General features: G+C 44.7%; 1 long non-coding RNA gene across 5 annotated transcripts in view; it reads left to right on the forward strand.

The window, feature by feature from the left end:
- The window catches only part of LOC132682105 (uncharacterized), a 79,895-nt gene that overhangs the window by 30,034 nt on the left and 23,733 nt on the right, over window positions 1-26,128 (forward strand). For 4 of the 5 annotated variants that reach the window (XR_013550376.2, XR_013550371.2, XR_013550374.2 and 1 more), the window contains 2 exons: window positions 543-631; window positions 6,503-7,235. This is a non-coding gene — a long non-coding RNA (uncharacterized LOC132682105). Of the gene's footprint in view, window positions 1-542; window positions 632-6,502; window positions 7,236-26,128 lie in introns of those variants that run through there. The other variant, XR_013550380.1, reaches the window with a different exon arrangement.

Genomic DNA, 26,128 nt, shown 5'->3' on the forward strand with positions numbered 1-26,128 from the left:
GATTGTGATATTTAGAGCCTGAAGTGATTTTAGAGATAATTTAGTTAAAATCCATCAGTTTGCAAAGGAAATGGGCACTCTCAAAAATGAAATGTTTCATCTAAGGTTTCAATTCTTTTAGTATTATCACTTGCTAAAACTTAGGGTTTCTTACTCCCCAAATTGGGAACGTTTCACTTTCTACTTCAACATTGCTATATCAGAGATTGGGTCAGACCAGAGTAAAGAGAGTAATAAAGGGAAGGCCAAATTCTAGATACTCTTTCTAGTCTATCCTTTCTTTTGGAGGGGGAAGTACTGGTTACAAGGGGATGACAATGACCAGTCATAAAAGAGCTATAGGGTATCTGGATGTAGAGATGTCTATATTTCCTAATAATTGAAAATCTTTAATGTTTTTCTTAATACAACTTTAAAAATTCTTGGGGTAGAACCCAAATCATTTCTTTTTCTCACTTAAGTAATATTGGTAATGAAAGTGACTAGATTATAGTTTAGGACTATTTATTTATTCATTTGCTTTTGTCTATCTCTTCCACTAGAATGTATCTTATAGGAGGAAGATCTTTTTTCAGTTGACTCCAGTGCCTAGCAAATGTTTGATACACAAAAGATGTTTAATAAGAATTTGGTGAGTGAATTAATAAAGCAGTAATCCTTTATTTACTTAGACTAGATTTCTTCTGGATATTTTCCTCAAGTTTTGCAATCCTATCACCAGTCTAAATCAGTTTTAGAATTAGGTAAATCTGCTCTGTTCATATGCTCTGTATTTCAGTCTTGCACAGTAGAACTGTTTTGTAATATTAATTTAGGCGCTGTTAAAACTCTTGTGCCAAGTTTACTTAGTTTGGGAATGATGTTGGCCTGCAGTTTTATTTAACTGAGCCATGGAGGTGCCCCGGCCTGCAATTTTTTTTAGATTTCCATCCACAGATGAAAGTGTACATTTATACCATGAATTAGTGATATACATGTGATGTACAAGTCAGGAGGCAACACTGTTGGGTGAGTATATTTGAAAATAGGAAAAAAGAGATTGTGATGCCTTGAAAAATAGCATTAGGCCGAAATAAGTATATATTTAAACTTACATCCTCAGATTAGGTGTAAGTTTTGAACCTGACAAAAACAAGTAGATATTTTGAAGAGTGGATTTTTCCTTAAAGTAAGATATTAAAACCAAAACACTAAACCCAAACTTAAATATTAATCTCAATTTTATTTTTTTAATTAAAAAAAATGTTTATTTTTGAGAGAGACCAAGTGTTGGGGGGGGGAGGGGCAGAGAGTTAGGGAGACACAGAATCCGAAGCAGGCTCCAGGCTCTGAGCTGTCAGGTCCAACTCAAGAACGGTGAGATCATGAAGTTAGACGCTTAACCAGCTGACCCACCCACATGCCTCATCTCAATTTTAAAAGGTACCCCACATAAAATTTTCTCCTTAGATTTATTTTCAATATAAAACTGTGTAGGAAATTAATTAAAAGATTTTTTAACAGCAAGGGGCGCCTGGGTGTCTCAGTTGGTTAAGCGTCCGACTTTAGCTGGGTCATGATCTCACAGCTTGTGAGTTCAAGCCCCACGTGGGGTTCTGTGCTACAGCTCAGAGCCTGGAGCCTGCTTCAAATTCTGTGCCTCCCTCTCCCTCGGCCCCTCCCCTGCTCATGCTCTGTCTTTCCCTCTTAGAAATAAGTAAACATTAAAAAAATAAAAAAAATAAAAAGATTTTTTTTACAGCAAATGTTTTACCATATGAAGAAGTTTAAAACTATTGGCCTTTTAGCTCACTTCTAGGAATTTATCCTAATTTAGGAAATAATCTGAAATGCTAAAACAGATGTAAGTATAAAAAAGTTCATAGTAATATTACTCATAAGAAACTAAGGAAAATAGTTTAAATGACCACTTAAAGGAAATACTACTCAAGGAACATTATACAGCCATTGAAAATATTTTTGAAAGAGTTTTAAATAATTTGAGGAAACATTTGTGATATAGTGTTAGGAAAAAAGGAAGTGTACTCAAATAGTTTAAACTTCATAAACTACATGGAACTAGGACAACCTCAATAGTCAGTTGCCTGTAAATAAAAGAATTATTGGTTTTTTTCTGCTGTCCTTTACAAAAGGTGTTTCCTTTACTTATTTTATTTAAACATATTTTCAGGGGCGCCTGGGTGGCTCAGTCGGTTAAGTGGCTGATGTCGGCTCAGGTCATGATCTCACGGTCTGTGAGTTCGAGCCCCGTGTCGGGCTCTGTGCTGACAGCTCAGAGCCTGGAGCCTGTTTCAGATTCTGTGTCTCCCTCTCTCTGACCCTCCCCCATTCATGCTCTGTCTCTCTCTGTCTCAAAAATAAAATAGACGTTAAAAAAAAAAATTTAAACATATTTTCAAAATTTTCTTCACTTACATGTACTACTTTTCTAATCAGAAAAATCCATTACTTGTCATAGATATGTGTTCATGTCCCAGTGATATGTTTTCAGTGTCATGTCAATATAAATATTGTTGAACAATAGAAAAGTTTGATATCATATAAATCCAAATAGTGGAGTTTCCAAAAAAAAAAAAAAATACTGATACATATCCTATAACTTGTAAAATTATAATGGTTTAATATAGTTTAGTAATGATTTTAACATAGCAGGCTCTCAGCATGTTTGTGGATGATGGAGATAGAGAAGGTGCACCTCAATTTACCAAGTTCCTGGAATCTGTCAGTTAGCTAGTACCTTTCCCACCAAGAGTTTAATCATACAGTATAGTGTCAAAAAGCTGTCCATAAAATTGCTCTTAGTTTGTGTGGTATACTTTTGCAAACTATTACTTTCTACTTCAAAAAGAACAGTCTCTTATGTGCTAAATTTTTAAAAAAATGTTTGTTTTTGAGAGAGACAGAGTGTGAGTGGGGGAGGGGCAGAGAGAAAGGGAGACACACAATAATCTGAAGCAGGCTCCAGGCTCTGAACTGTGAGAACAGGGCTCCATCTCATGACCTGAGCTAAAATCAAGAGATGCTTAACCAACTGAACCACCCAGGTGCCCCTCTTATGTACTAATTTTTTATAACCACAGAAGAGAGAAAAATTTGTTCTTACCTTGTTTATTTTGGTCAGCTGTAAGCTTCAGGTAAGACTCTGTGATCTGACATCATCAGTAAAAAAGGTTTCTTGTGGAAATAACTGGCAACAGTACTTACCCTGTAGGCTTGTTACAAGTTTTAGAGATCATGTGTGTAAAGTCCCTATCAAGTGCATTGCACATTGGCATTCAGTAAATGGTGGCTATTATGACAATATATAATATTACTATGACATCTTACTGTTATATTCCTATATAGAGGGTGAGTTGAAAAAATATGAATTATCTATTTTAAAACATTAATCTAGTCTTCCAGATAAAGATGGGGAGTAAGGGAAGAGCACAAAATTTCTCTCTCCAAATATCTTACAATACAGGAAAAACAAACAACAGTAAAAACTCCTTTAAAAAAAAAATGTCTACAACCTAAGCCAATGAAGGCCAAAATAATACTATTATTTGAAAACAAATACATTTGGAATTTCAAGAAATGAAATACGGTTGGAAATCAGATTGTCAACAAAAGGCAAGACTGGCAATCCCAGCACATTCCCTGAGTCAATTCATTCTTCTTTTCTCCTAGATGATCATGCCTCATCTCTGAGAAGAGATGATATAAACAGTTTCAATATGATATATTGTTTATCCAGTTCTAGGGGGTAGTGGCTGCTTCCTGGAGTTACTCTTATTTTCACTACTCCCTTTTTGCATTTTCAGTTCTATAGCACCTATCTGACCAATTCTTTGTACTCAGTTTTTGCTGTTGAAATTCTTAACAGCAACCAGAACAACTCCTCTTAAGTATATACATCATCTCCCTGCTCCTCATCAGACTTGCAACAAAATTCAGTCTCCTCACTAGGGCCTACAACCCTTTTTGTGAGCTGGCCTGTCCATTTCTCTAGTCTCGTCTCTCACCACTTTCTGGCTCTAATTGGCTCTGATCATTCTGTCTTGAACACACCACTTTCCCACTTACAGGGCCTTTGTACTTACTCTTTTCTGCCTCTGGATTGCCCAGGTCTTCCCCTGACTTACGCCTAACTTCATTCAGATCTCTTCTCAGATGTCATCTTAGAGAGACCTGCTGTCATGCTCCATTTAAAATGCACAATTCCTTCCCCCATTCCTCCCAATTTCCTACCTGGTGTTGTTCTTATTACTACCTGACACTGTTTTAAGTTTGTTTATTTCTCCCTCCCCTATCCTTAACTAAAAGCTCTTCATAAATGTAGGAATATGTTCTTATTTTCCACTAGTGCTGGCACTCAATACATTCTAGTTGATAAATGCATTTAATAAATTGTAGTCAATGTAGAGGAAAAGGAGAACAAAGTAATTGCAAAGAAGATCATATGTAAGTGAGACAAAGATAACATAAAGCCTGATTCATCTCCCTGAGTACATAATGCAACAAGTGAATCAGAACAAGCACTGTAAAGATGTAACAGAAGAGAATTTCCACAAAATAATGAAAAGAACTGAATCTGCAGAAAAATATTAGACACATAATATTCAGTATTGAGGCATTTTCTGGTTAAGCTACTAACCATAAAGAATGAAGGAAAACCTTTTCAGACCTCCAGGAGACAACTAAATAACTTATCAAGAGGGAGGAAATCATGCTGGCCTTAGACTTCCTCTAAGCAATATTCAAAGTCAGAAAACAAAGGAAAAATGTCTGCAGTTTTAAGGCAAAGCCAGCACAACCCCAAACTATTATATCTAAATAAGTGTCATTTGAGAATTGATGAAAAGACCAACACAAGCATCCTTGGATCCATATAGAAGAAAACCCCAAAATTACTTAGTGAAGGGCAGATAACTGATGAATCAAAATTCAGTAACTAAGGTACTGAGAACCAAGGCATATTGTGAGCACGGGATTAAAATGCAAATCAAGACCAAATGATCAAAGAAATTAGGATTATAAAACAAATAGACATTAAAACCTCAACTTTGTAAAAATAATGATGTAATGATGTAAAAATATATTTTTCATAGCAGAGTCTATTAGCATTTCTAAATTTGAAACATATAAAAGTCTCCAGACTCTTTTTTAAACTTCAGATATTTTAAGAAATAAAATCTCTTGTAGTAAAGAAACATTTTTCTAAAAGTTCAGCAAGTACTTCAGTTTATCTTACCACTTCCAAATTAAAAATTTTAATTTAATGCTTTTAACTTAAATGTAAAGTACATATTCTGATCTTAAATAGATTATCTTATTTGTATAAATGCATAGAAATATGCCTAACATGATATTCATTTAAAATTGATAGTAAAATCTGGGATCTGATATTTAAAAACCTTCCTGTAACTTTCTACATTAAGTTATTTATCAGTGAACATGTATTATTTTTATGAAACTAACAACACTATTACCCATAACAATGTGAATATATTTAATACTGCTGAACTGTACATTTAAAAATGGTTAAGATGGTAAATTTTAATTGCTATGTCTTTAACCACAAAATTTAAAAATAAATATTAAAAATACTGTTAAAAAACTTATAAAATAGATCTAGCTAAGGGGCACCTGGGTGGCTCAATTGGTTAGGCGTCTGACTTCGGCTCAGGTCACGATCTTGCAATTCGTGAGTTCAAGCCCCATGTCAGGCTTTGTGCTGACAGCTCTGAGCCTGGAGCCTCCTTTGAATTCTGTGTCTCCCTCTCTCTCTGCCCCTCCTCCGCTCACACTGTCTTTCTCTGTCTCTCAAAAATGAATAAATTTTTAAAAAAATTTAATAAAATAGATCTAGCCATTATAGCTTTATAGATGGATTATGACTATGCTAAATTTTTCTTAAATCAACTTTTCCATCAAAGGTAACCCGTCAAATTACACCATTCACATAATACTCTGTACTTCCTGCCTATACCTTAGCTAATTTAATTTTAGAAAACATTGTTATAAGTATGTAAAATGAAGAATACTTATAAAGAGTAATATGTTGATACTTTATTAAATATCCTGGTGTTACATAAGAATGTAAATATGTCATTTGATTTATGTATTTTGGAGGAAATCTTTTAATGATTTTGTTCTGATTGTTAAAATAATTTGTGCTCATTTTAGAAAATATGGGAAAGAAAAATTACCATAACCACATATAATGCACTATGCTGTATTTTTTTTACCCATCCTTTTACTATGCATATAAATGAATACATCTTCAAATAAATGAGGAGAGATAGTTTTATAGCCTAAAAAATTGAACTGTACATTAAATTTAAATATTAGTATTTTTCTGCATTAAGACTTTTAGTGATTGCATAATATTCCATTAGATTGATATACCATGGCTCATTTAACCACTCCTTTACTGTTGAATATTCAGATTGTTTCCTCTGTATAGATGCTGTACTGAATATATATAAGTCTTTGACTTTGTATTTGATTATTTCTTTAGGATTGGTTCCTGGAAGTGGAACTACTATATCAAAGATTTGGACATTTTTAAGACCCCAGAAAGGTAATATAGTAATAAATGCGACTGTAAGTTTTAACACATTCTTAGCTACACTAGTTATTAACACTTGAATTTTCAATCTTTGTCAGTCTGATAATAGGGAGACTCATTGTGTAATTTGATAAAATTGCATTTTTGCTCATATACTCATATTAATAACTTAACTACCTCAAGGACTTAATATTCTTTGTCTTTTCCATGATGCTTACTCAGCTGGTGAAGAAATGTATTTTTTATTGACTTTGGCAGTATTTCTTTTAAAATAAATTATATTTTGAACACATAGAAAGGTGAAGAAAAATAGCATAAGGAAGGATCCAGATTTATTTTACTTAGTAAAAAAAGGTAAGATTATATTTAATTATTAATGTAGTGGTAAATAGAACATTATTACTAGAAGCTAGCAATATCATATTTTATTTATTGAATTTATTTCTTTATTGAAATCATACTGAATTTATTGCTTAATGTGCCATTTTCACTACAGCACTTTCCAAAATGCTTACTAAATGCTTAGCTTATAAGATTAAGAAAAACATTCACTAGATAACTACTTTGAAATAATTGCCCCAACCCTGCTTTCATTCACGATGCCTAGAAATAGACTTGCCTACTTTAATTTTCTTTCATGTTGTTATTACTATGAAGTCATTCTATAGATAGGGTAATAAGCATTCTGGCATAAAGAAAAATAGCATCTGTACAACGATATGGCACAGTTTGGTTGGGGCTGTTCCTCCTTCAGAACTTCATTACATAATTTGAAAGTGTTTACTTAAGCTCCTTTGGGCTGCCTCCATGGTAGCTATGAAGTCACAGAATTAGGACCAGTTTGGGGCCTGATAACAACGTCTGTTAGTTTAATGTGAACACTGTGTCAATTTTTTTTTTTATCATTGCTGTATAAGAAACTTTAAAAACAAAGATATACTTAATTCATTTCATTTTTTAAAACAAGTATGCTTCTTCAAAAATCATTAATACACAAAACAAGGGATTCATAAATGTATGTTTGCTCATTGTCTAGATGTATTTATTTTAAAATCTGTATTCCATACCATGAATTCACAGTATGATTTTGACTCAGTATAATTATAAATAATTATGCAAAATTACCAAAATGTGTAGAGGTATTAGACAGCCTTTAGGAGAGTATGAATTATTAAAATTCTATTTCTACACCAAGACCACTATTTCTATCTCTAAGTCACAAAAGAAATCTAAGAGAACATCATAGATGTATAAATTATAATAATATCAGCTTTAGGAGAATTTAAAAAGATACCAGGTTATAAGAAAAAATTATTTTCTCTTGATTACTCAAAGAAAGGTAATATTTTCAGTTCCTGAGAGAGAGAACTCTTGTTCCTTGGCCAACCAAATAACTAGGTGTATTGGTTTTAAAGAAAAATATTGCAATATACATTGTAAACATGGAAGAAGAATCATTTAAATTTTGTATTGTAATAATCAAATGGTATATCACCTTCAAGGCAACGTGAAAATTTTTTATAAAATACCTAAAATCTCAACCATCCCTTTAGAATTACTGAGTTTTATGAATAAACAAGCCTAAGTCACGATCCTGTTATCTAAAAGCATATAGACCTCTTAAAGAAATGTCATTTTGTTTTAATTATGTAACATGAATTTATTATAAAATTACTTGTTGGAATAATCTCCGTAGCATTTTGCTTTTTAACTAACTTTGAGAAGTTAAACTGATGGCCTTGCCAATGATCTAGTGAGGTACAAAGTCAGGGATAATTCAGGGAAGAAACAGAAAAAACCTTTAGGACCTGATCATCACTCTGGAGGTATAGCCACTCTAGGGGTCCTACGTGGATTGGGAGAGAGGGGTTTCTGTGTATAGGCGGCCTGATCTGGAGGGGGAGGATGGTCAAGGGGGAGAAGAGGGAAAGATTATGAGACAAACTGCCTACTCAGATTGGTTTAGGTTTAGCTTTGCTGTAACAATGAAATGTGGTGGGGTTTTTTTGTTTGTTTATTTATTTTGAGAGAGAGCGAGCGAGTGCATGTGCATATGGTATGATCAGGGAAGGGGCAGAGAGAGAGAGAAGTAGAGAATCCCAGGCAGGTTCTGCATTCTGAGCCTGGAGCCCAACATGGGGCTCCTTCTCATGAAGCATGAGATCATGATCTGAGTTGAAATCAAGTCAGACACTTAACCCACTGAGCCACGCTGGTGCCCCTGAAATGTTTGGGTTTTTATATGTCATTCTCATATCAAAAGAGGATGATTGTTTGGTTTCTTATGTTTAAATATTTTTAATATACGATACATTGTTTATAAATCTGTTTATCGGAAGTTAATATGTGTGGTGATTTTAAACTAAATATTGCCAATTCTTTGACACGCCTTCATTAAAGGATCAGAGTCTAATTCCCCTGTCTAGAATATGGATGGCCTTAGTGATTTTTCTCTAACAAACATAATGTGATAGATATAATGCTGCATGACTAGTTAGGTCATACAGCTTCATCTGGCTCTCTGTCTTAGGACACTTGGAACCCAGGAACCCTGTTGTGAGAAAGCCAAAAACAGAAGGACAGGCCATTGTGTAGGTGTTCTGACCTGATAATCCCAGCTAAGGTCCCAGTCATCAGTGCGTACTAATCACTAGACATGCAAATGAACAAGCCTTCGGATGATACAAACCTCTGGCCTATGAGCTGCTCAAGATGAGGCCAGGTGCATTAGAAACAATCTATCCCTGCAGAGCACTACCCAGATCCCATGTTCATGAGAATGCTGTTTTAAACCACTAAGTTTTGGGGTGGTTTGTTAAGCATTTGAATCCCTGTTTCTAGGGACTAGCTCTAGCTCAGGTTAGCTGTAACAAGTAGGAAGGAAATGGAGGAAGCAAAAGAAAATGTCCTCCCCCCCCCCCCCCAACTTTTCCTCATTTCCTTAGATTGAAAATCTTAGCACCTCCTAGTACTAATTGTTGGCAATTAAGTATAGTTTTGAAGTGCCATTAGGAACAAAAAAACACGATAAGGGGGACCTGGTCTATCTATCTAAACTCTTCCTTGAAGGCTTAGTGTCTGAGCAGGAAAAAGAGAAAGCTTGAGTCTATTTCTCCTTTTCTTCTCCCCTAAGTATACCTAGTTTCAAAAAGGAGGGGAAAGCAAGATTTAATCATTTCTTGCCCTCATCTCTCTTCTGAATTCAAATCTTTTAAAGGTGATTTTTTTTTCCCCACTAAATGACTACACAGACACTTCAATCTTATGAAGGGACCAAACCTACAGCATATTTGCATTCCTTATCAAGGAAGCAGGATTTACTGACCAAAGTGATACACTAAGGATACCACTCTGTCTTCAGTCACTCATCACTGTCCTTGAAAGGTTCCTCAGGCTCCTCTCCTTCTAAATGTGGACACTCCCTAGGGTTCTCTTTTCAGACCTCTTCTCACTTGACACAATTTCTGGTCCGTCTTACACATTCCCATAACTTTAGTTACCACCTACATTTTAATGACTCTAGAGAGCCAGACTTTACTGCCAACCCTGATGGGATAGTTCCCTGATAGCTGCAATTCTACACAGAAAAAACAGGGTTCCTCCTCCTGAACCTGAGGTCCACTCCTCCTCCTAGTCTACACACTAGAGCAGAAACCTGGGGATCCCCTGTCTTTGCCCCACACAACCAGTTTTCCATTCCACCAATTCATTACTTTTCTCGAATCCCTCTTCTCTCTAGCCCCACTGTCATTAGGTACACAGCAGTGGTCCCAATCCATGCTTACTTCCATCACAGGCTGTTTTACATTCCATCTTCAAGTTCCAGCACCCCAACCAATGTAATCTTTTCACACCTGACCACGCACTTCCATTAAAATATCCTATCTTTGTTCTCCCTTTCCTATAGCTGTTAATCTTGAGGCCCAATAGTCCTTTACTCACAAACCCCTTGACAATGTATACAAAATTGTAGTATAGGTCTATAGGTACGTTTTTATGGAGAGAGGCCATATTCCTTTCCATAGGTTCTCAAAAGGATATGTGTCTGCAAAAAGGTTAAAAACTTGAAGGTCTCAGGCTAAAGTCTGAACCCCTGGTCTTTGTTCAGCTTCCTTTCTCATGCCCGTCTTCCCTCCCCTCTTGTCCCATGCTTCTCCCTCTGTAGTTCCAGGCCTTTGTACATGCTGCTTTACTTGCTCACCTTGGGAAGCCCTTTCCTTTCGTAGCTGGCCTAACTTTTGCCATCCATGAAACCACCTTCTTTCTTTTGAGAAACATCTCAGGTCACACTACCTACAGAAAACTGTGCAGGGAGGGCTAGCCCAGCTGGGTGTCAACTGTTGGCTCCCTGAAGCCAGCCTAGCAATTGCTCTTTTTTAGCATTTACCCCCTGGATTTCCAAACCGGAAAGATGGTGGTGGGGGGGGGGGGGGGGGGCGGGGTGGTGAGGGGAGAGGGAGAAGAGAAAAAAATAAAACCTATAAAGCCTGTAAAACAAGCAATGACTGATAATTGTTTCTGCAGCACTTATACACTGTAGAAGAATGCCAGGCTGTAATATACATTTTTATAGTACTTTCTGGGGAGGAAGAAATTGGGTGGCAAATATGTAATTTATATTTGCCAGCAGTTTTGATGATAAATACCACACACACTTTCCTGTTCCAGAATATTGTACAGGAATTTTCAACATCATCCAGTTTTCCTTTATTTTATACCTAGACACCTCATGGTGTTACTTATTTAATAAATCCTTTAACAATGCAGTTCTGATATTCTATAACTTGCTAGGAGGACTGCTGGGTCATATATCTGAATTATTGCTTCTGGTTCACCCAACACCAGAACAGTCTACCATCACAATGTGTCCCTAAAATTCTCCATCCACTCTGGAGTATGTTCCAACTTTTTAAAATAAAACTTGGGTCTGACTAGTACACGAGTGAGACCTGCTGTGCCTTATAGCACAAGCTCTAGCCTTTTCTCTTTAAAAAAAAAAAAGAAAAAGTTCTTTTAATTGTTGTCGCTTAACATAGCTCTTTGCCCTTCTCAGGCCGACTGATCTGAGTGAAGTGTACTGCCCAGGCTAGTAAGGCATCAACTTATAAATAGCGCTTACCGCGCTGAGTCACCAAAACCCCGAGTTTCCCCAAATAGCTTATAACGACTGCAGGAATCATAGCCCCCCGGAGTGGTGACTGACTCCCACCACACACCCGCAGGACTTTAGGCCCGCGCCTCTGAGTGGGTCCACAGCCACCAGGCGCCCCGTGAACGCGGGCAAGACCGCCAAATTCCCAACCGAGAGTCGAGTGTTGGACCTCGCGCGCACTAGGACGGCGCTCTTGGGACGCAGAGGGACTTGGCCTTGACTGCTCCGGGGCCGCCCCGCCCCCTCCGGAGCTAGGAGCCGCGGGGGGCCGGCACCAGCCTCCGCCCAGCGCCACCCGCTCACACAATGGGACGTGTCGGGAGGGGGTGGCCACGGCTCCCGCTCTGGTCCCAGGCCCGGCTCTTTGGATTGCTGGGGAAGCAGCGACGCGCTAGGGAAGTGAGGAAAACCCCTGTCCACCCTCCGCCCCCTCCCACGCTTCGAAATGGCTACAGCCGCAGTTACTGGGGGCTGGAGAAAAAGAGATGGGGGAGGGAGCGGAAGTGCCACCCCCTGCAGTCAGAGGATGGTGACGTCACCCCTACAGTCAGCCTGTAGCGGGGGCGTCTGCCCGTCACGTGGTGCAGCCCCCCCCCTCCCCGCCGAATCCCGCGCGCGCTTCCCTCCCCCAGCTCCGACTCCCACCTCTCCCCCGCCCCTTCTCCCCAACTTTCACCCTCCCAGCTCCAGCACTGCTGTCAACAGCGCCAGCTCCGCCCCCTCCCCCGCGCCCAGAGTAACCGCCACGGCGGCGCGGCGAGCGCTCGCGCACAGGTCCTGGGCTCCTCGGAAGGAGAGCGTGCCCCCTGACCCCACCTTGCCCCCCAGTTCCTGGCGCGCTGGGTGCGTGGGCACCGGAGCCAGGGTGAGCGGCGGCGTGTGGCAACAGCTCTCCTCTGCTCAGCCCTCCCACAGCAGCTGCAGGACGAGGCGGAGACGCCAGGTCCGAGCTCGGAGGGGGCGAGGCGCGCTCCGCGGCCTCCTGGCCCTGGCACCTCTCCGCCGGGGGTCGGTCCCCGAACGGGAGCGGCAGCCGGGAGCCCACCTTCGACCCGCGCCGGGCGGCCGGCGCCCAGCGCCTCCGCAACGCTCCCGCCTCCGCTCTCTTTGCCGCCTGGGCGGCGCACGCTAGTCCTGCCTGGCTTCGTCTCTGGCCGCGGCGCGGGCAGCGGCCGTAGGACGAGGGGCCAGGCGCTGACCGCTTCCTAGAGCCCCCTCGGTCACCCCGCCGTGGACTGCTGGGGTTGCAGATTTGGTGGCTGTCACTGCTTCGCCTCGTTCTATTTTTCCCCTCAATTCCCTTCTAAAAGTAGAGGCTTGGGGGAGGGAAAAAAAAACAGTGTAGAAAGGGGCGGTACGAACTGACCTGTCAACGGCGGAGGAGGAAGACCCCCGGTCGGGGCGAACTCTCGAGCCCGCGCGGGGACCGGAGCCCTGGGTTCGCGCGGAGCGGTGCGGCGGCAGCCGTGCCTCAGCCAGGTGTTCCCCCCTCGGCGGGGCCCGCGCTACCGCGCCCGCCCCCTCCCCTGGCGCGGCGCTCCCCGCCCCGTCGCCAGGGACCAGGGAACCCCCCAGCTCGATTTTTTGTGCAGTTTCAGCAAAGCTCCGAGGAAGTTGGTCCTTTTGTTCCACTATTTATAGATTGCGTCAACATTGCGAAAAGGAGAAGGCGGAGCGGTGGCCCCTCCCCCTCCCTCCGCCGGCTCCTGGGAGAGAAAAGCCCCAGCACACGACCTAAGTACACAGCGAGCCAGCCGCCCGCCCGCCCCCGGCCTCCTGCTTGCCGCTTCCCCCTCCTCCTAGCCCGGGCCAGCGCGCTGCCAACCCCGTCACGTGCCCGCTCGGGAAAACGAGCTCCCCGGGGCTCCGCGCCGCCCGCCAGGCTCCGTGGCGGCTGCGGCCGCCTCGCTCAGCTGTGCGCCCAGCTCGTGGGTTCCGGCTGTAGCCCGAGCGTCGCGCACAGCGTGGGCACCCACATCTTAGCCACCCGGTGGAGACCCCTGGTCCGCGGGTCGAGGGTGTGCTCACAAACGTTCGGCGCTTCCGCCCTCCACCTCCCCCACCCCTCCGCTTCGGGAGCGCCACCGCCCTGGCCGCGAAGTGTGCGCGCGTTCGGGCCTCGCCTCGGGGCCAGGAGCCTGACTTGTCCCTCGCGCGGTGGCTTCCCCAGGCATTGGGATGCCTCCCGGCCCCGCACGATTGGATGACGGCGGGGGACTGAGGCTTGCGGAGGTGGCTCCCAGCAGCTCCCAGGCTAGCCCGCGGAGCGCGGGAAGCGCGGTGTGGCCGTTTCAAGACGCGCGGAGCAGCTTTCCCTACTCCGCAGGTGCAACGAGGCGTTGCGCGAGTTCACTTACAGCTCCCGGGACTACTGGGGACCGAGGAGTTTGCAGACCTAAGCCGCAGTGGGGGGGACTATGGCTTTTGAGGAGTTACTGTAAGTTAGATCTGTGACAAAAACATTGGAACTTTCCTTCAAAACCTGATGAGATGATAGGCCCCGCCATACCCCCGAAATGAAACTGAGCTCCCTGCTGGCCTGAAGCCTGTTTCTGAGCTCGATGTAAACAAGGAGGGAGGTAAATACGAGAGGAAGGCCTTATAACAATACCAAGTGCAAATAGCTAGTTTGAGTGTAATTTGCCTTCTAAATTTATGGTCTTTTCCCTAACTAACTTATTTAGATCACAGTTTAACTTGCCTGAGTCGGAGTAAAATATTTTAGCCTATCATATCACGGATGGAGAAAAGCCCAGGCTGAGCTGGGACGAGTGCAGGAAATGCGTTGGACCTTTCCGGGCAGCTGGACAGTGTGGTAAACAGTCTGGAAGGGTTATGTTGTTTTCTACGAAGTTTGGAGAGACTGTACTCGTGCATTCAGCCTCGTTCAGGCTCGAGAGCAGGCTGGGGGAGTGGGGGCGGGACCTCTGTACTGGCCAGCGCCCGCGAGCCGCGCTTCCTGGCCCCGCAAGGGGCTTGTCCTACTAGGAGCGCTTTCGCAGGGGCCACACTGACAGCAGTAAGTTTGCCCCTATTTGAGAAAACTTTCCAGGTTTAGGCCTTGTTTGTTTGTTTGTTTGTTTGTTTGTTTTAAGGAGGCGAACTTAGGCCATGAATTCATCAATTTAGCAACATGTGCTTCGCTCGCCATAAAGAGGCGAGAAGTAAAGTAAACCTGTGCAGTGGTTGCTGGGTTTGCAAAGCGCGGAGCTAAGCGGACTCGCAGCAAATTGGACGACGCGTTGGTCCCCTGACTCCTGACAGGGCTTAGAGTCTGGTGGGGGAACTCGCTCTTAATCTTCTGGCTTTCGTGCCTCGGCTCTCCTTCAAGTTAGTGAAAGGCCGCCTCTCTTCCCGCCTTTCTACCCTGCCTTGTCTTCTGTATTTGAAAGACGCAGCCTGCCTAAGAAAGCGAATTCGTTTCTACGCCAATTTTGTTGCACCCATTCTTATAAACCACGTTTCTTTGCATAAAGAAAACAAGCCAGGGCCTCCTGGTCCTTCCCGCCCCTGCAAATGACAGGGCTGTCCAGGCCTTAGCCTTCCTTCCCCCTTCCCGTTTCGGGCCAAACCGCGGCGTCCCCGCCACTTTGCCGGGACACGTGCCTTTCACCCCCACTTTGTTCTTCCGCAGTCTTTTCAGCTGCGGAGGGGAGGGAGCGAAAGTAAAACGAAAGCACCCGGGTGCATCAGTTGCAGCGGCTTCCCAGGACTTCCCTGAGCGCGGCTGTGGGAGGTCAAGTTTTGGGGTGGGGAGGCAAGGGTGGGCGCCGGAGGTGCGCTGAAATTGGGTTGGAGGGCGGTCCCCGGAGAGCGTCCGGGGGGCTGCCAAGAGCCCCAGCGCTTCTCCTCCCCCCTGGGAGAAGCGAATGCCAGTCCAGAAGGAAAGTTTGGCCTGGGTCGGGAGTTGAAATTCGAGACTGATTAGGTCTGTGCGGAGGGGACGCACAGGCAAAGAAGTGTGGCGCGGAGGCGAACGTTGGCCCCTGGAGGCGGATCCCGGGGCGAGGCCCGGGCTAGCGAGTGCGCACAGAGGCCGCAGAGGCCCACGGAATTGTTGCTCCGCTCAGGTTAGATAAGCACCCAGACTCCCCGAAAAACCAGAGTTCTACGTGGTATAAAGATTTCAGGAAACTTCGGTGACATCCTCTGCTCCCGCCCTCCTCCCTCGCGGTAGTCACCGCGGGGACAAAGGCGGCCTGCGCAGATTTGGACGAGGCACGGCCCTTGTGGGCGGCCTTACCGGCCGCAGACTTTCTCAGTTAAGGGAAGGCTTGAGAGTATCTCCACGAGGTGAAGGTAACCCTCCACAACCATGCCTCAGGGATGGCTGCCGGTCCCAGATTGCGCCCTCGGCCCCCCCACCCCCACCCCCGCAGTGAACCAACCCTGGAGAATTGGCCTCCTAGAGGCTCGCTCTTTCACTCCAGTACAAGTGCGTAGCCAAACACCGGAAAATCACCACCTCACCCTAATAAACAGCTAATTTTATTCTATTTAATGGTACATTTGTCGTAGCGGTATCTGTGAGTTTTGGCAAGTGTTAAAAAATCATTTCATCTTAAGTGAGTCGAATGTGGAAACGTAGTTTTCTGTGCGAGTAGCTGGGGGTCTGTGCTTTCTCTCACTGGCACCTCATGCACGGTGCAGACCACAGCTCTTCTATCTCGAGCTGTTCAGAGGCGGTTTCGCATCGCGCTCTTTCGCTCTTTAAGTAGAGAGACTTGGAATTGTGTACTTGTTTGCGTTGTTTAGATCCCGCATTGCTGCTTATGCAGCTCACCAACGTGACTTTAAAACAGCTGTAATTTTAAAAGATGCAAAAGTTAGTTCGCTTAGGCGAGCCTCAGTAAGGCAGTCTTGGTTTCCTGCTAATGTTTTGCTGGTAACAGGCAGCGGTCAATCCCAGACTAGCATTGTTCGTTTTATTCCTTGCCTCTTTCCCCTAACAGCAAATACCAGAAAGTTCTAAGTGTAAGAAGACGGCCCACTCCACCCAAATTTCTTTATACAATGATGAGAAGAGAACTACAGGTGAAATAGACCCTTAGGCTTATGGACACTTAAGCTACCCTTTTGTAAAGAACCATCTATTTCTTTACAAAAATATTCAGCAGAAGCTGTTTCTGAAGCACCAGCCTGATAAAAATGCCTCCTTTTACCATGCTCGCCCTTTGGCTTCATACCTGGCCACTGTTCTCACTTTCTTGCAAGTTTTTCCCCTTGTAACATTGTTGTGAAACAGAGGTTCCATCAGGTTATCTTGCTTTCCTGGGCGTCTGTAATTATGAAGTTGGTCTTTTCTCCACCCCACTTAAATAAAAAGTACATGCACGGCTTTGAAAGAATTAGTTGTCTTTATTGCGCACCCTCCTTTTTTTTTTTTTTTTTTTTTTAAATCTCCTCATACACAAATGATACTTTGCTACGGCTAGGTTGAAACTAAAGTGCCTAAAACGTTACCAGCCCGGGTAGTCCCTGGAGCCATCGAAAGCCCAACCTTGCGTACTCCACTGGAACCCGCACCAGAAACCTCGATTTGGAGTCCAGTTTGGAAATAAATCTGTGCTTTTCGCGGTGAAATGGGAACTTGCCCAAGCGATGCATCTGGCTTTAGATTTTATGGGGAATATGATCTCGAAAAGGCAACGCCTGTTTCAGGCGTGGCAACATGCCCCGTGCGGATCTCTGGGGGCTCCCTCCTGCAAACAGTGCGCGGGGCCTCGACCCGCAGGGCCTCAGCCAACCTCTGGGCGCCCTGGTTTGGGTTAGCCCCACACCAGCGTTCTCCCTTCCCGGCTTCGCCTGGGGTCGCTCTCGGCGGCAGACGAAGCTTTTAGACCAGAGGAGAAAACTTGAGGCTGAGATCAGATGTCCTTAAAGGGGCTCAGAAAAGGGAGAGGCTCTTCGCAGTTAGTGCCAAGAAACTCGGACACCCCGCGCTCCACGTGAGGCGAAGAAAACTGTCCTGGGGGAGCACAAGTGTTCCCCAGACTTTGCCAAAATTTCTAGAATCCATAAGTAACGTGTCCCCTACCCCCGCCCACCACCGGTTTATTTCATAATCCCCTCCCTTCAGGTTGCGTTAGGCGGGGACCCAGGCGGAGTGGGGGTAGGGTGGGAGGTGGGGTTGGGGTGAGGTGAGGAGGTTGAGCCTTCTCGGTTCAGCGTTCCCCCGGCAGCGGAAACCTGTAATGGGTTAAATGGCGCGGCGGGGTGGGCGTGGGGAGTGGTGCCTGTGTTCGGCCCCGACGGGCGGGAGAAGCGGGGTGGGGGTGTGGGATCCCGGAAAGGGCCGGGAAAGCGGGGACCAAGGGGGGGGTTGTGAAGCGAGGGTTTCTGCAATTGGGGGTTGGCTTCTAGGAAGATGCGGGTGGTAATGGGGATGGGCCCGGTAGCCGAGAAGCCAGGCACTGGTTAGTACACGTCTTGCCCCCCCCTGGACAGGGTTATGTCTGGAGACCTCCTTGGCACCGAGCTCTGACCCGTGGAGAAGATACTCCCCCTCGGGCTCTCTCCGCGAGCGGGGCTGGGCGGGCGCAGGGAGGCTGGCGGTGCGCCGCGCCGAGCCCAGGGCGCTGAGGTCGACAAGTAGCCTTCGGAGCGGGCGGCGGCCTTTCTCCAGTCTACGTGGAAAAACTCATTTGAAAGAGCAACCCCTCGGCCAGCAGCCCTTTAGCCCTGGTAAAGTAGATAGAAAGGGACTCCGGGAACGAGGGAAGTTCAGTATAGAACTCCGCACAGTTTCCAAGTTTGTGAGGGGCTGAGAATCTTGATAGCTCTGGAAGAGCTGCGCCCATTTCCCCTTCCAGGACAAAACTAAAAGCGTTTGCTCCCAAGGAAGGCAGAAGTTCAGGCCCCACGTGGGACCCGAGCAGCCCCGCCGGCTGACCTAGGGCTCGCTTCTCCCAGCGCGCCGGGGGAGCGTCCATTCTGAGCAGCCCCGGGCGGGAAGCGCGCGACTCCCGGCGCGCTCCGCGCTGGGCCGCTTTGCGACCCGGGCGTTACAGCAGGAAACACTTCGTCCCGTTTTCTGTCTCGCAGTCAAAACATTTGGCTGAATCTCGAAATAACTTTTTTGATAGTCCGGAAAAGAAACACGACAAATAGACTCACCATCAGGCTTGCGTCAGAGAACCATTTCCCCTGGACTATATAGCGAGATTGGTTTTTTCATTAGTTGCAGGAACTGAATTTTTGATGATTTACCTGCCTGCTGGAGCTCCTGGGTTTATTCTCCTCCTCTCCTTTCCCACTTCATCTGGTTGTCAACTCCTTTCTCTCTCTCTGTCCCTCTCCCTCTCTCTCTCTTTTTTTTTAAAGCTCCGGGTACTCAATTACACCGTATCCATTGTAACTTAGGTAGCCGCTAGTCTAACTCAACCTTTATCAATGGTCAATATAAGCCACAGTGTTTGCATAACCCTCACAAAATGGGTCATGTTTTCGGTTCCTTTGATCCACAGTGACGGAAAAGTTTTGTTTTGCCTGTTCTTTTATTTCTCTTCTCCTTTTCTTTTCTTTCTTTCTTTCTTTCTTTGGCACATCGCATTCAGGGATGGTGCTCTCCTCCCAGTTACAAATTCCCTCTCCTCCCAAACAGTTCGGGGTTGCTTTTTCTTAATTTTTACAGGGACTTAAAGAGTTAGGAGAAATTCAGCGTTTACTGACTCACCTTCACTCTTCTTTTCTTCTTTCTTTTTTACAGTCAGGATTAACACTAAACGATGTAATCGGTTAAACCAAACAGACTTTAATATCATTAAACATGGATCTCTCCATTAACCTTGGCAATTATGTCACTTCGAAGAAGGAAGTAATAAAAACGAAATTCTTGCGAATAAAATAAAATCATGGAAGCTATCCATCTGAGGTCCAGATGCAGAATGAGGATTCCGTCTTTTTCAAAAGAGCTCTTATTTATAAACAATGATTAATATGAAATAAAATGGGTAAAGCTAGCCCCAACAGGGTGCATGCGCATAGTGGGTACTCAATGAATATTTAATCTCCCTCTCTCCCTTTCTTCTCCTCATCATTGGAAATTTTGGCAGGAGGTACAGACTTCCCAGTGGCTAAGGAAATTATGCTCAAACTTCGCTTCTGGTTCATGTAATCTCCACTCACTTAAAAAAAACTCACAAAATTTATCCAGGGAGCTTTAATAGCTTATTAAAACTTAATGGAAATAGCTAGACAAAATAAAAAGTATGGTGATTACATACATATAAATCCGAAACACACTAAATTATTTCAAACTTTTCAGTGGCTGTAATAGGTAACCATTACCATTTGATTTCGTTTACTGGTTTCTACAGTAAAAACGAAAACTGTGGGCTCCTGCTCGCGTCTCGCGTTTCTGCTAGAGCAGCCTTCACCCACAAACTGATCTATCTAGACTTGGTATTTTTCACAGTGCAAATTTTATCTCGATCTTGTTCAGCTCTCCACATTTGAGACTTGTGCTCATTTTTTTCTTTTAAGAAATAAAATGAGAAAATAGAGAAGGAGCTTGTAGCACTCACGGGTGGAGAAAACCCACCTGTCCGCTCCTGCTGCCTTGGTTGCGCAGTCGCTGGAGAGGAGAGTCGCGGCGAGCTGCTTTTGCGGATCCTGCGCCGATACCTGGTCCGGACGTATTTTCTTTGGGGCCCACGCGCCGGGAGTAAACAGATTTTAGTGGGTTTCCTGGCAACTTTGCGCTCCTCTTTAAGAGGACTCCCGCATGTTCGTGTCCGCTTGCAGGCTTTCCTGCCTCAAATTATTAAGTATTTAAAAGGTGTTCCACACAGCCTTTCTCCTTCTAAATGTCGCGGGGTGACCTTGGCATCTGCTGCGGGTCTCAGCCTCCTGGAGCGGGGCTGCCCTGCCCTTCGAGGTGACAGTGTCACCTAATTAGTACGTGTCTCCCACAGACGTGAGTGCGTGAGCACCGTGCGCGCATCTTGAACGCTATCCCAGGTTCAGAGCGTGAGGAAAACTTGGGGCGCTAATGTCTTCCCTTTAGACCGGCATCGTTGGGGAATCTGTGGGCAGAACGAGGGGGCGCAGTCGTGGCTTTGGGACCAGGACTTTACTTTTGAGATCTATTTAGCTCGCTCTGGGAAGCTACACCATACAAGAACATATATATATAAATACTCCCCGCCCTCCACTCCAGTGGTCCCCAAGCCCCGGGTGCGAGTGCGACGTAGCCGGAGTCCCGCACCAGGTTCCCGCTGGTTCAGAGAGCAAGGCGGGGCGCGGAGGTCACAGGCAGGTCAGAGCCTCGGATCCAGGTCAGAAGTGGGGAAAAAAACAAAAACAAAAAAACCCAAGTCCAGCCGGGACCTGCTGTCTAGGGCTCAGCCCCAACCCCTTCAAAATCCTTCTCACAGCGCAGATGTAGTGGATTACTAAACTTTGAGCCCTGGGCGCCACGCCTGAAGGGCCCGCAGAATCACTTGCTTGCCTTCCGTGGGAGTCCTGGCATCAGTGCGACCGGGGCTTATTATTTTTGCAAACGGAGACTTGAAGTGAGTCCCCATCCTCCACCCTACCCCCGCGGCCTGGGAGTAACCCCAGGGCTTTCCCATCTGGAGGTCCAGGGGTCTGGGCGGGCCTAGCACCGACCTGCGCTGTCTGCAGCGGGGCAGCGGCGACCGCGTCGCGCACGGAGCCCGGGGCCCTGCCGAGCAGAGGCCGCGGGAGGCCCACGCGGGGCTGGCGCAGCGGCGAAAGCGCGGGCGCTTTCAGGCTCAGCTTGGAGCGAGGGGCGCGCAGGGGGAGCCACCTCGCGAGCTTCGTGGCGCAGGCAAGTGTGTCAGGGAAGGGGTAAGGGGCGGGAATGAACTCTGTTCTTGGCACGGATCTTGCGGTCTCAGCCGTGGGCAGACGCAGTCGGGGTGCGGGTCGGAGGAGCCCGGTAGCCCATGGCAGCGAAGGTGGGCCTAGCCTCAGCGACAGGTTTCTCTCCCGGTCAAAGTGGGCAGCGGCCTTCCCTGTGTGGGTACCGCACACAGTCTGGCCACAGGTCGCACTGTTGGGCCCGGCCAAGCCTCCAGAGAGGGCCTCTGCAGATGGCCGGATGGCAGGGAACTCCCAGGCGTTGGCCTAGACGCCGAGAATTCACAAGGGTATTTCCAGGCCCCAGTGGCCTCTGGGCAGGAGTTCGCTCAGAGTCAGGTTTCTTCTTTCACCAAAAAAGAACTACGCAAGTTTCCCAAATCTGCAATCAATGAACTCAAGGCTGTCTGTTTTCTTAGGCTCCTATCTGTATTTTTGCCTGTGGAAGTGAATTTGGGGCTGTCTTCTTTCCCTCTAGTGAGCTGGTCACGCAGACAAAAGGTGGCTTACAGGCCTGGGAAGCATTCATCCCCTGTTTATGTATGTGCCTCCTTCTTGGGACGTTGTGTGTTCCCCACTCCTGGGCTTGCCAGGGGGTCCTGCACTGAGCTGAGAGAGCGGGCCTCCTTGCAGGACTAGCCTGACACGGGAGTGAGAGGTCTATCTGGCATACCTGGGAGCCACTGCAGAAGGGCATGAAGGCCACCAGGAGACCGGGCCCGAGTGTGTGTGGAGGACTAGGGGTGGTTAGGATAGCTCTCTCGCTATGAAAAAGAGGCCTGGGGAGTGTAGTTGCCTTGCCTAAAAAGACAAGGTGGGTATGCCCAGTCTAAAGGTGGATAGGACAAGGCCCAAGCTCCCAGAGACCAAGCTAGTGTCAGAAATCTTTCTGTTCCCGGCTGGGTTTCTTGTGCTGTGCTTTAAGATTCTTTCCATTTGTTTTCCATTTACTCTTGAGTCAAATGTTTTTGAAAATCTCACAAAAGGAGATCAGTTAACAGATCTTAGTTGAGATCCTACTGTGTGTCAGGTACAGGAATGGGAGAGCGAGCAAGACAGTTCCTGTCCTTATGGAGTTTACAATCTAATTTTCTTTATAGAGGAAAAAAAAAACACAAGCAAATTAAAATATGCAGTGAAAAGGGATGTGTAGGTACATCCATGATAAAGTGAGCCTGGTTATAGGGGACCATGTACAAGGGCAACATCCCTGGAACATAGAGGGCAAAGGACTAGGTTGGGGGAGTAGAGACACAGTCTCAGGTGATTAGCCTGGACCAAAGAGAGGAGTTTAAATTGTGAGCAGTACATTATGGGGCCTTCAGGGCAGTGGCCTAGGAAATAAACCTGAGGAGGGTCTGGTGCTGCACTAGATCAGATGCCCCCTAGGTTTTTCTTCTGGTGCTAAGGATGCACTTTCATTTTATTGAGGGAGTTGGTATTTCCATTCCAGGACCCACTGTGGCACATATAAATAAATAAAACACATCTATATACCTATATGGCCTATAGGTATACCTATATACCTATATACCTATATGGCCGACACCTTAGACTTTCAAAAGAAGAAAATTAAAAACTAATTTGAAGAGAACCATCTGGCAGAAAATTTTGTGAAAATATTGCAATTAGAGAATTGTATTTGAGATTAGACTTTAGACAATGAAGAAGACCCTATCCTGTCCTCGTGGAGTTTAAAATTCAATGGAAGATATGGAGAAATAAATATAAGGTGTTAAACATCCTCAAATATAAAGTGCATCAGACAGGGCAGGCTTTAAAGTCTCAGAAAGCCAGGTCATGGGGGTGGGGCATTTAGGTCAAGGTAACTCAGGGAAGTCCCACGGGGAAATCCCAGAGACTGTTCCTAGGAAAGATTAAGCCTTTGTGGGTTGACATAGCCCGTAGCCTCTCTGGAAATGTTGGAGTCCACAACATTTGTGAGTCTTAGGCATGCTATCAGCTAATTTAACTCTGTTCCAGAGAGAGAAAGAAAGGTCTTACAACTAACTAGACTAAAAAAAAGAAAAAAAAAAGTGTTAGTTTGATGTCACAGTTATTAAGTACGAAAATACCTAGACTGGTACCTTTAATTAGAGCTACTGAATCCCTTTGTTATATTGCTGGTGGGGGCAGGAGGGAACAATTCATTGAGCGCCTCCTGTGTGACATAGGTATTTCTTTTATATTGCCTTTTATAACCCTGTTAACAGCTCCATGAAGTAGGTGTTTTTATTTCCATTTTATATTTTAGGAAACTGAGGTTCAGTGTGTTTATGCAAGGTCACTTGGCAAGTAAGTGGCAGAGCTATCTGACTCCTACTCTGTGTTCACTCTTCTCACGAAGCTTGTTCCAACCAGAGGGTGATGACCCTAAAAAAGAAAATCATATTAAGAAAGTTCGTATTTGAGACTCTAAATCCTTCTGGAAAATATAGGGTTGAGTGAATTTATAGTATCCCTATAAATTATATTTTAGAGTTGCCAATATTAAAATTAAGGAGATCACAATTAGTAGAACACCAGGAATGTTTTTATACAAGTTGAATTCACACAATGTGATTGATTTCTCTTTACCTTCCTTTGCTTGCTAGAAAATTTTCAGAATAAAGGCATACTTGTGTATTGGTTTTATTTTACAATACAGAGGAACACATGTGTATATAGTCTTACATTTAAATGGAAATTCCCCTTTTGATTTTCTAGCCTGCAGTCTCTAGGTCACTTTCCCTGGGTTTTGACTGAGGTGGCTTGTCATTAGTATGTAGACCATCTGAGGTTTGTGATTGGGGGAAAGATTATGGTAATATAATAATTTTATAGATTGATAACATTTGATAGTAAAAAGTATTTTTTAAATCCTAGGAATATATTATTAGTCCATTAGTGAATTCAATAAATATCTGTTGAACACACACTAATTGCCATGTACTGTGCTCTGTACTGAGGATATAACATTCCTCAAGACAAACTGAATCTTCGCTGTGGACAGTGTATCAGGAAGGAGGGAAAACAATGTTTGCTCAGCTTCTACTATGTGCCAAACACTCTCCTAGACCCATTTAATCTTTCAGACAAGGATGCTGTCTGTTCCTGTATATACAGTGCATACACACACAAAAAAGGCTCCGAATGAATATTTAAATAACTTGTACAAGATCACACTAGTGAATGGCAGAGCTCCAATTCAAACCCAGCAATAGAGATTATGCTTTTTCATTACCCAGCAGTGCATCCTTGATTAGGCACTGCTAATACTAAAAATTGTGAGTACTTGCTAGTCATTTTATCCTTCCTTGCCATGTTTCCTCAACTAAAACAGTTGGATAATTATTCTTATCCTGTTTACTTCATGGAACACTGTTAAGCCCCAAAAGCAATTGTTTACCTTAATTTAATGTTAGAGTAAAAAGCACCTGAACTCGAATAACAGGTTTATTATAATAATCTACTGATTGTGGAAAAGAACTGCTAGTCTAGTAGGATCAGATTTTGATGAAGTATTGTTGTTCTTTGTTTTATTAATTCAATGCCACACACTTATTGGATAGAGTAGACTTGCACTGAGACGGTAGTTACAGAGATTAGGGGAAGTTCCTTGTCCAAAAGGAGCTTCAAGTCTAGTGGGTGAAAGAGACATATAAACAGGTGAATGATGAAAATGTGCTATAACAGATGCCCAAGGTCTCTTGAGATCCAACAGCATTCTGAGCCTCCCTTGCCCAGACTAGAAGTTTTACCTCCTAAACAGTGTTTCTTATCTAGGAAACACTTGAGCAGATTGTTAAAAACATAGAATCCCGCGTCACTCTTATATAGTCACATTTTCTGGAGATGGGGACTTACTCTCCATTTTGTCTTATTTTATTAAAAAAAAATTTTTTTTTTTAATGTTTATTTATTTTTGACAGAGAGACAGAGCATGAGCAGGGGAGGGGCAGAGAGAGAGGGAGACACAAAATCTGAAACAGGCTCCAGGCTCTGAGCTGTCAGCACAGAGCCCGAAGCAGGGCTGGAGAACTCACACTCACAGACTGCGAGATCATGACCTGAGCCGAAGTCGGACGCTCAACTGACTGAGCCACCCAGGTGCCCCGATTTTGTCTTATTTTAATAAAAACATTTTTTAAACTTAATCTCTACACCCAGTGTAGGGCTCAAATTCACAACCCCAAGATCGAGAGTCACATTCTCTACCAACTGAGCCATACCGGTGCCCTCATTACTCTCCATTTTAAACAAATTTTCCAATGGTTCCTATGAAGTCTGCCTACATCAGCATTTGCGAAAAACAGCCAGACCACTTGATCATAGTCGAGTGGCCTAAAGAAAAACAGGCCCCCATCCCCTGACACTGGGGACAGGGATGTGGTTATATGCTACCAGCAAAAGTTAAGAATCCAAACCCACTTAGAGAATGCATGTGCTAAGGGATGGGAAAGGTGGACAGAAATCTCCAAAGCAGATGTGAATGATGTAAAATATAACGCATTCAATGGGAGAGCATTTTGGCTAACAGTTTTACCCGTGAGTTCATGTAAAACTGTTAGTGGATGTCATTCAACGCCAGGGCATCTAGTTTGATACACACAGCAAAT

The sequence above is a fragment of the Panthera onca genome, chromosome A1 (assembly GCF_046562875.1).
Source record: "Panthera onca isolate mPanOnc1 chromosome A1, mPanOnc1 haplotype 2, whole genome shotgun sequence".
In the NCBI taxonomy this organism is placed as follows: Eukaryota; Metazoa; Chordata; class Mammalia; order Carnivora; family Felidae; genus Panthera; species Panthera onca.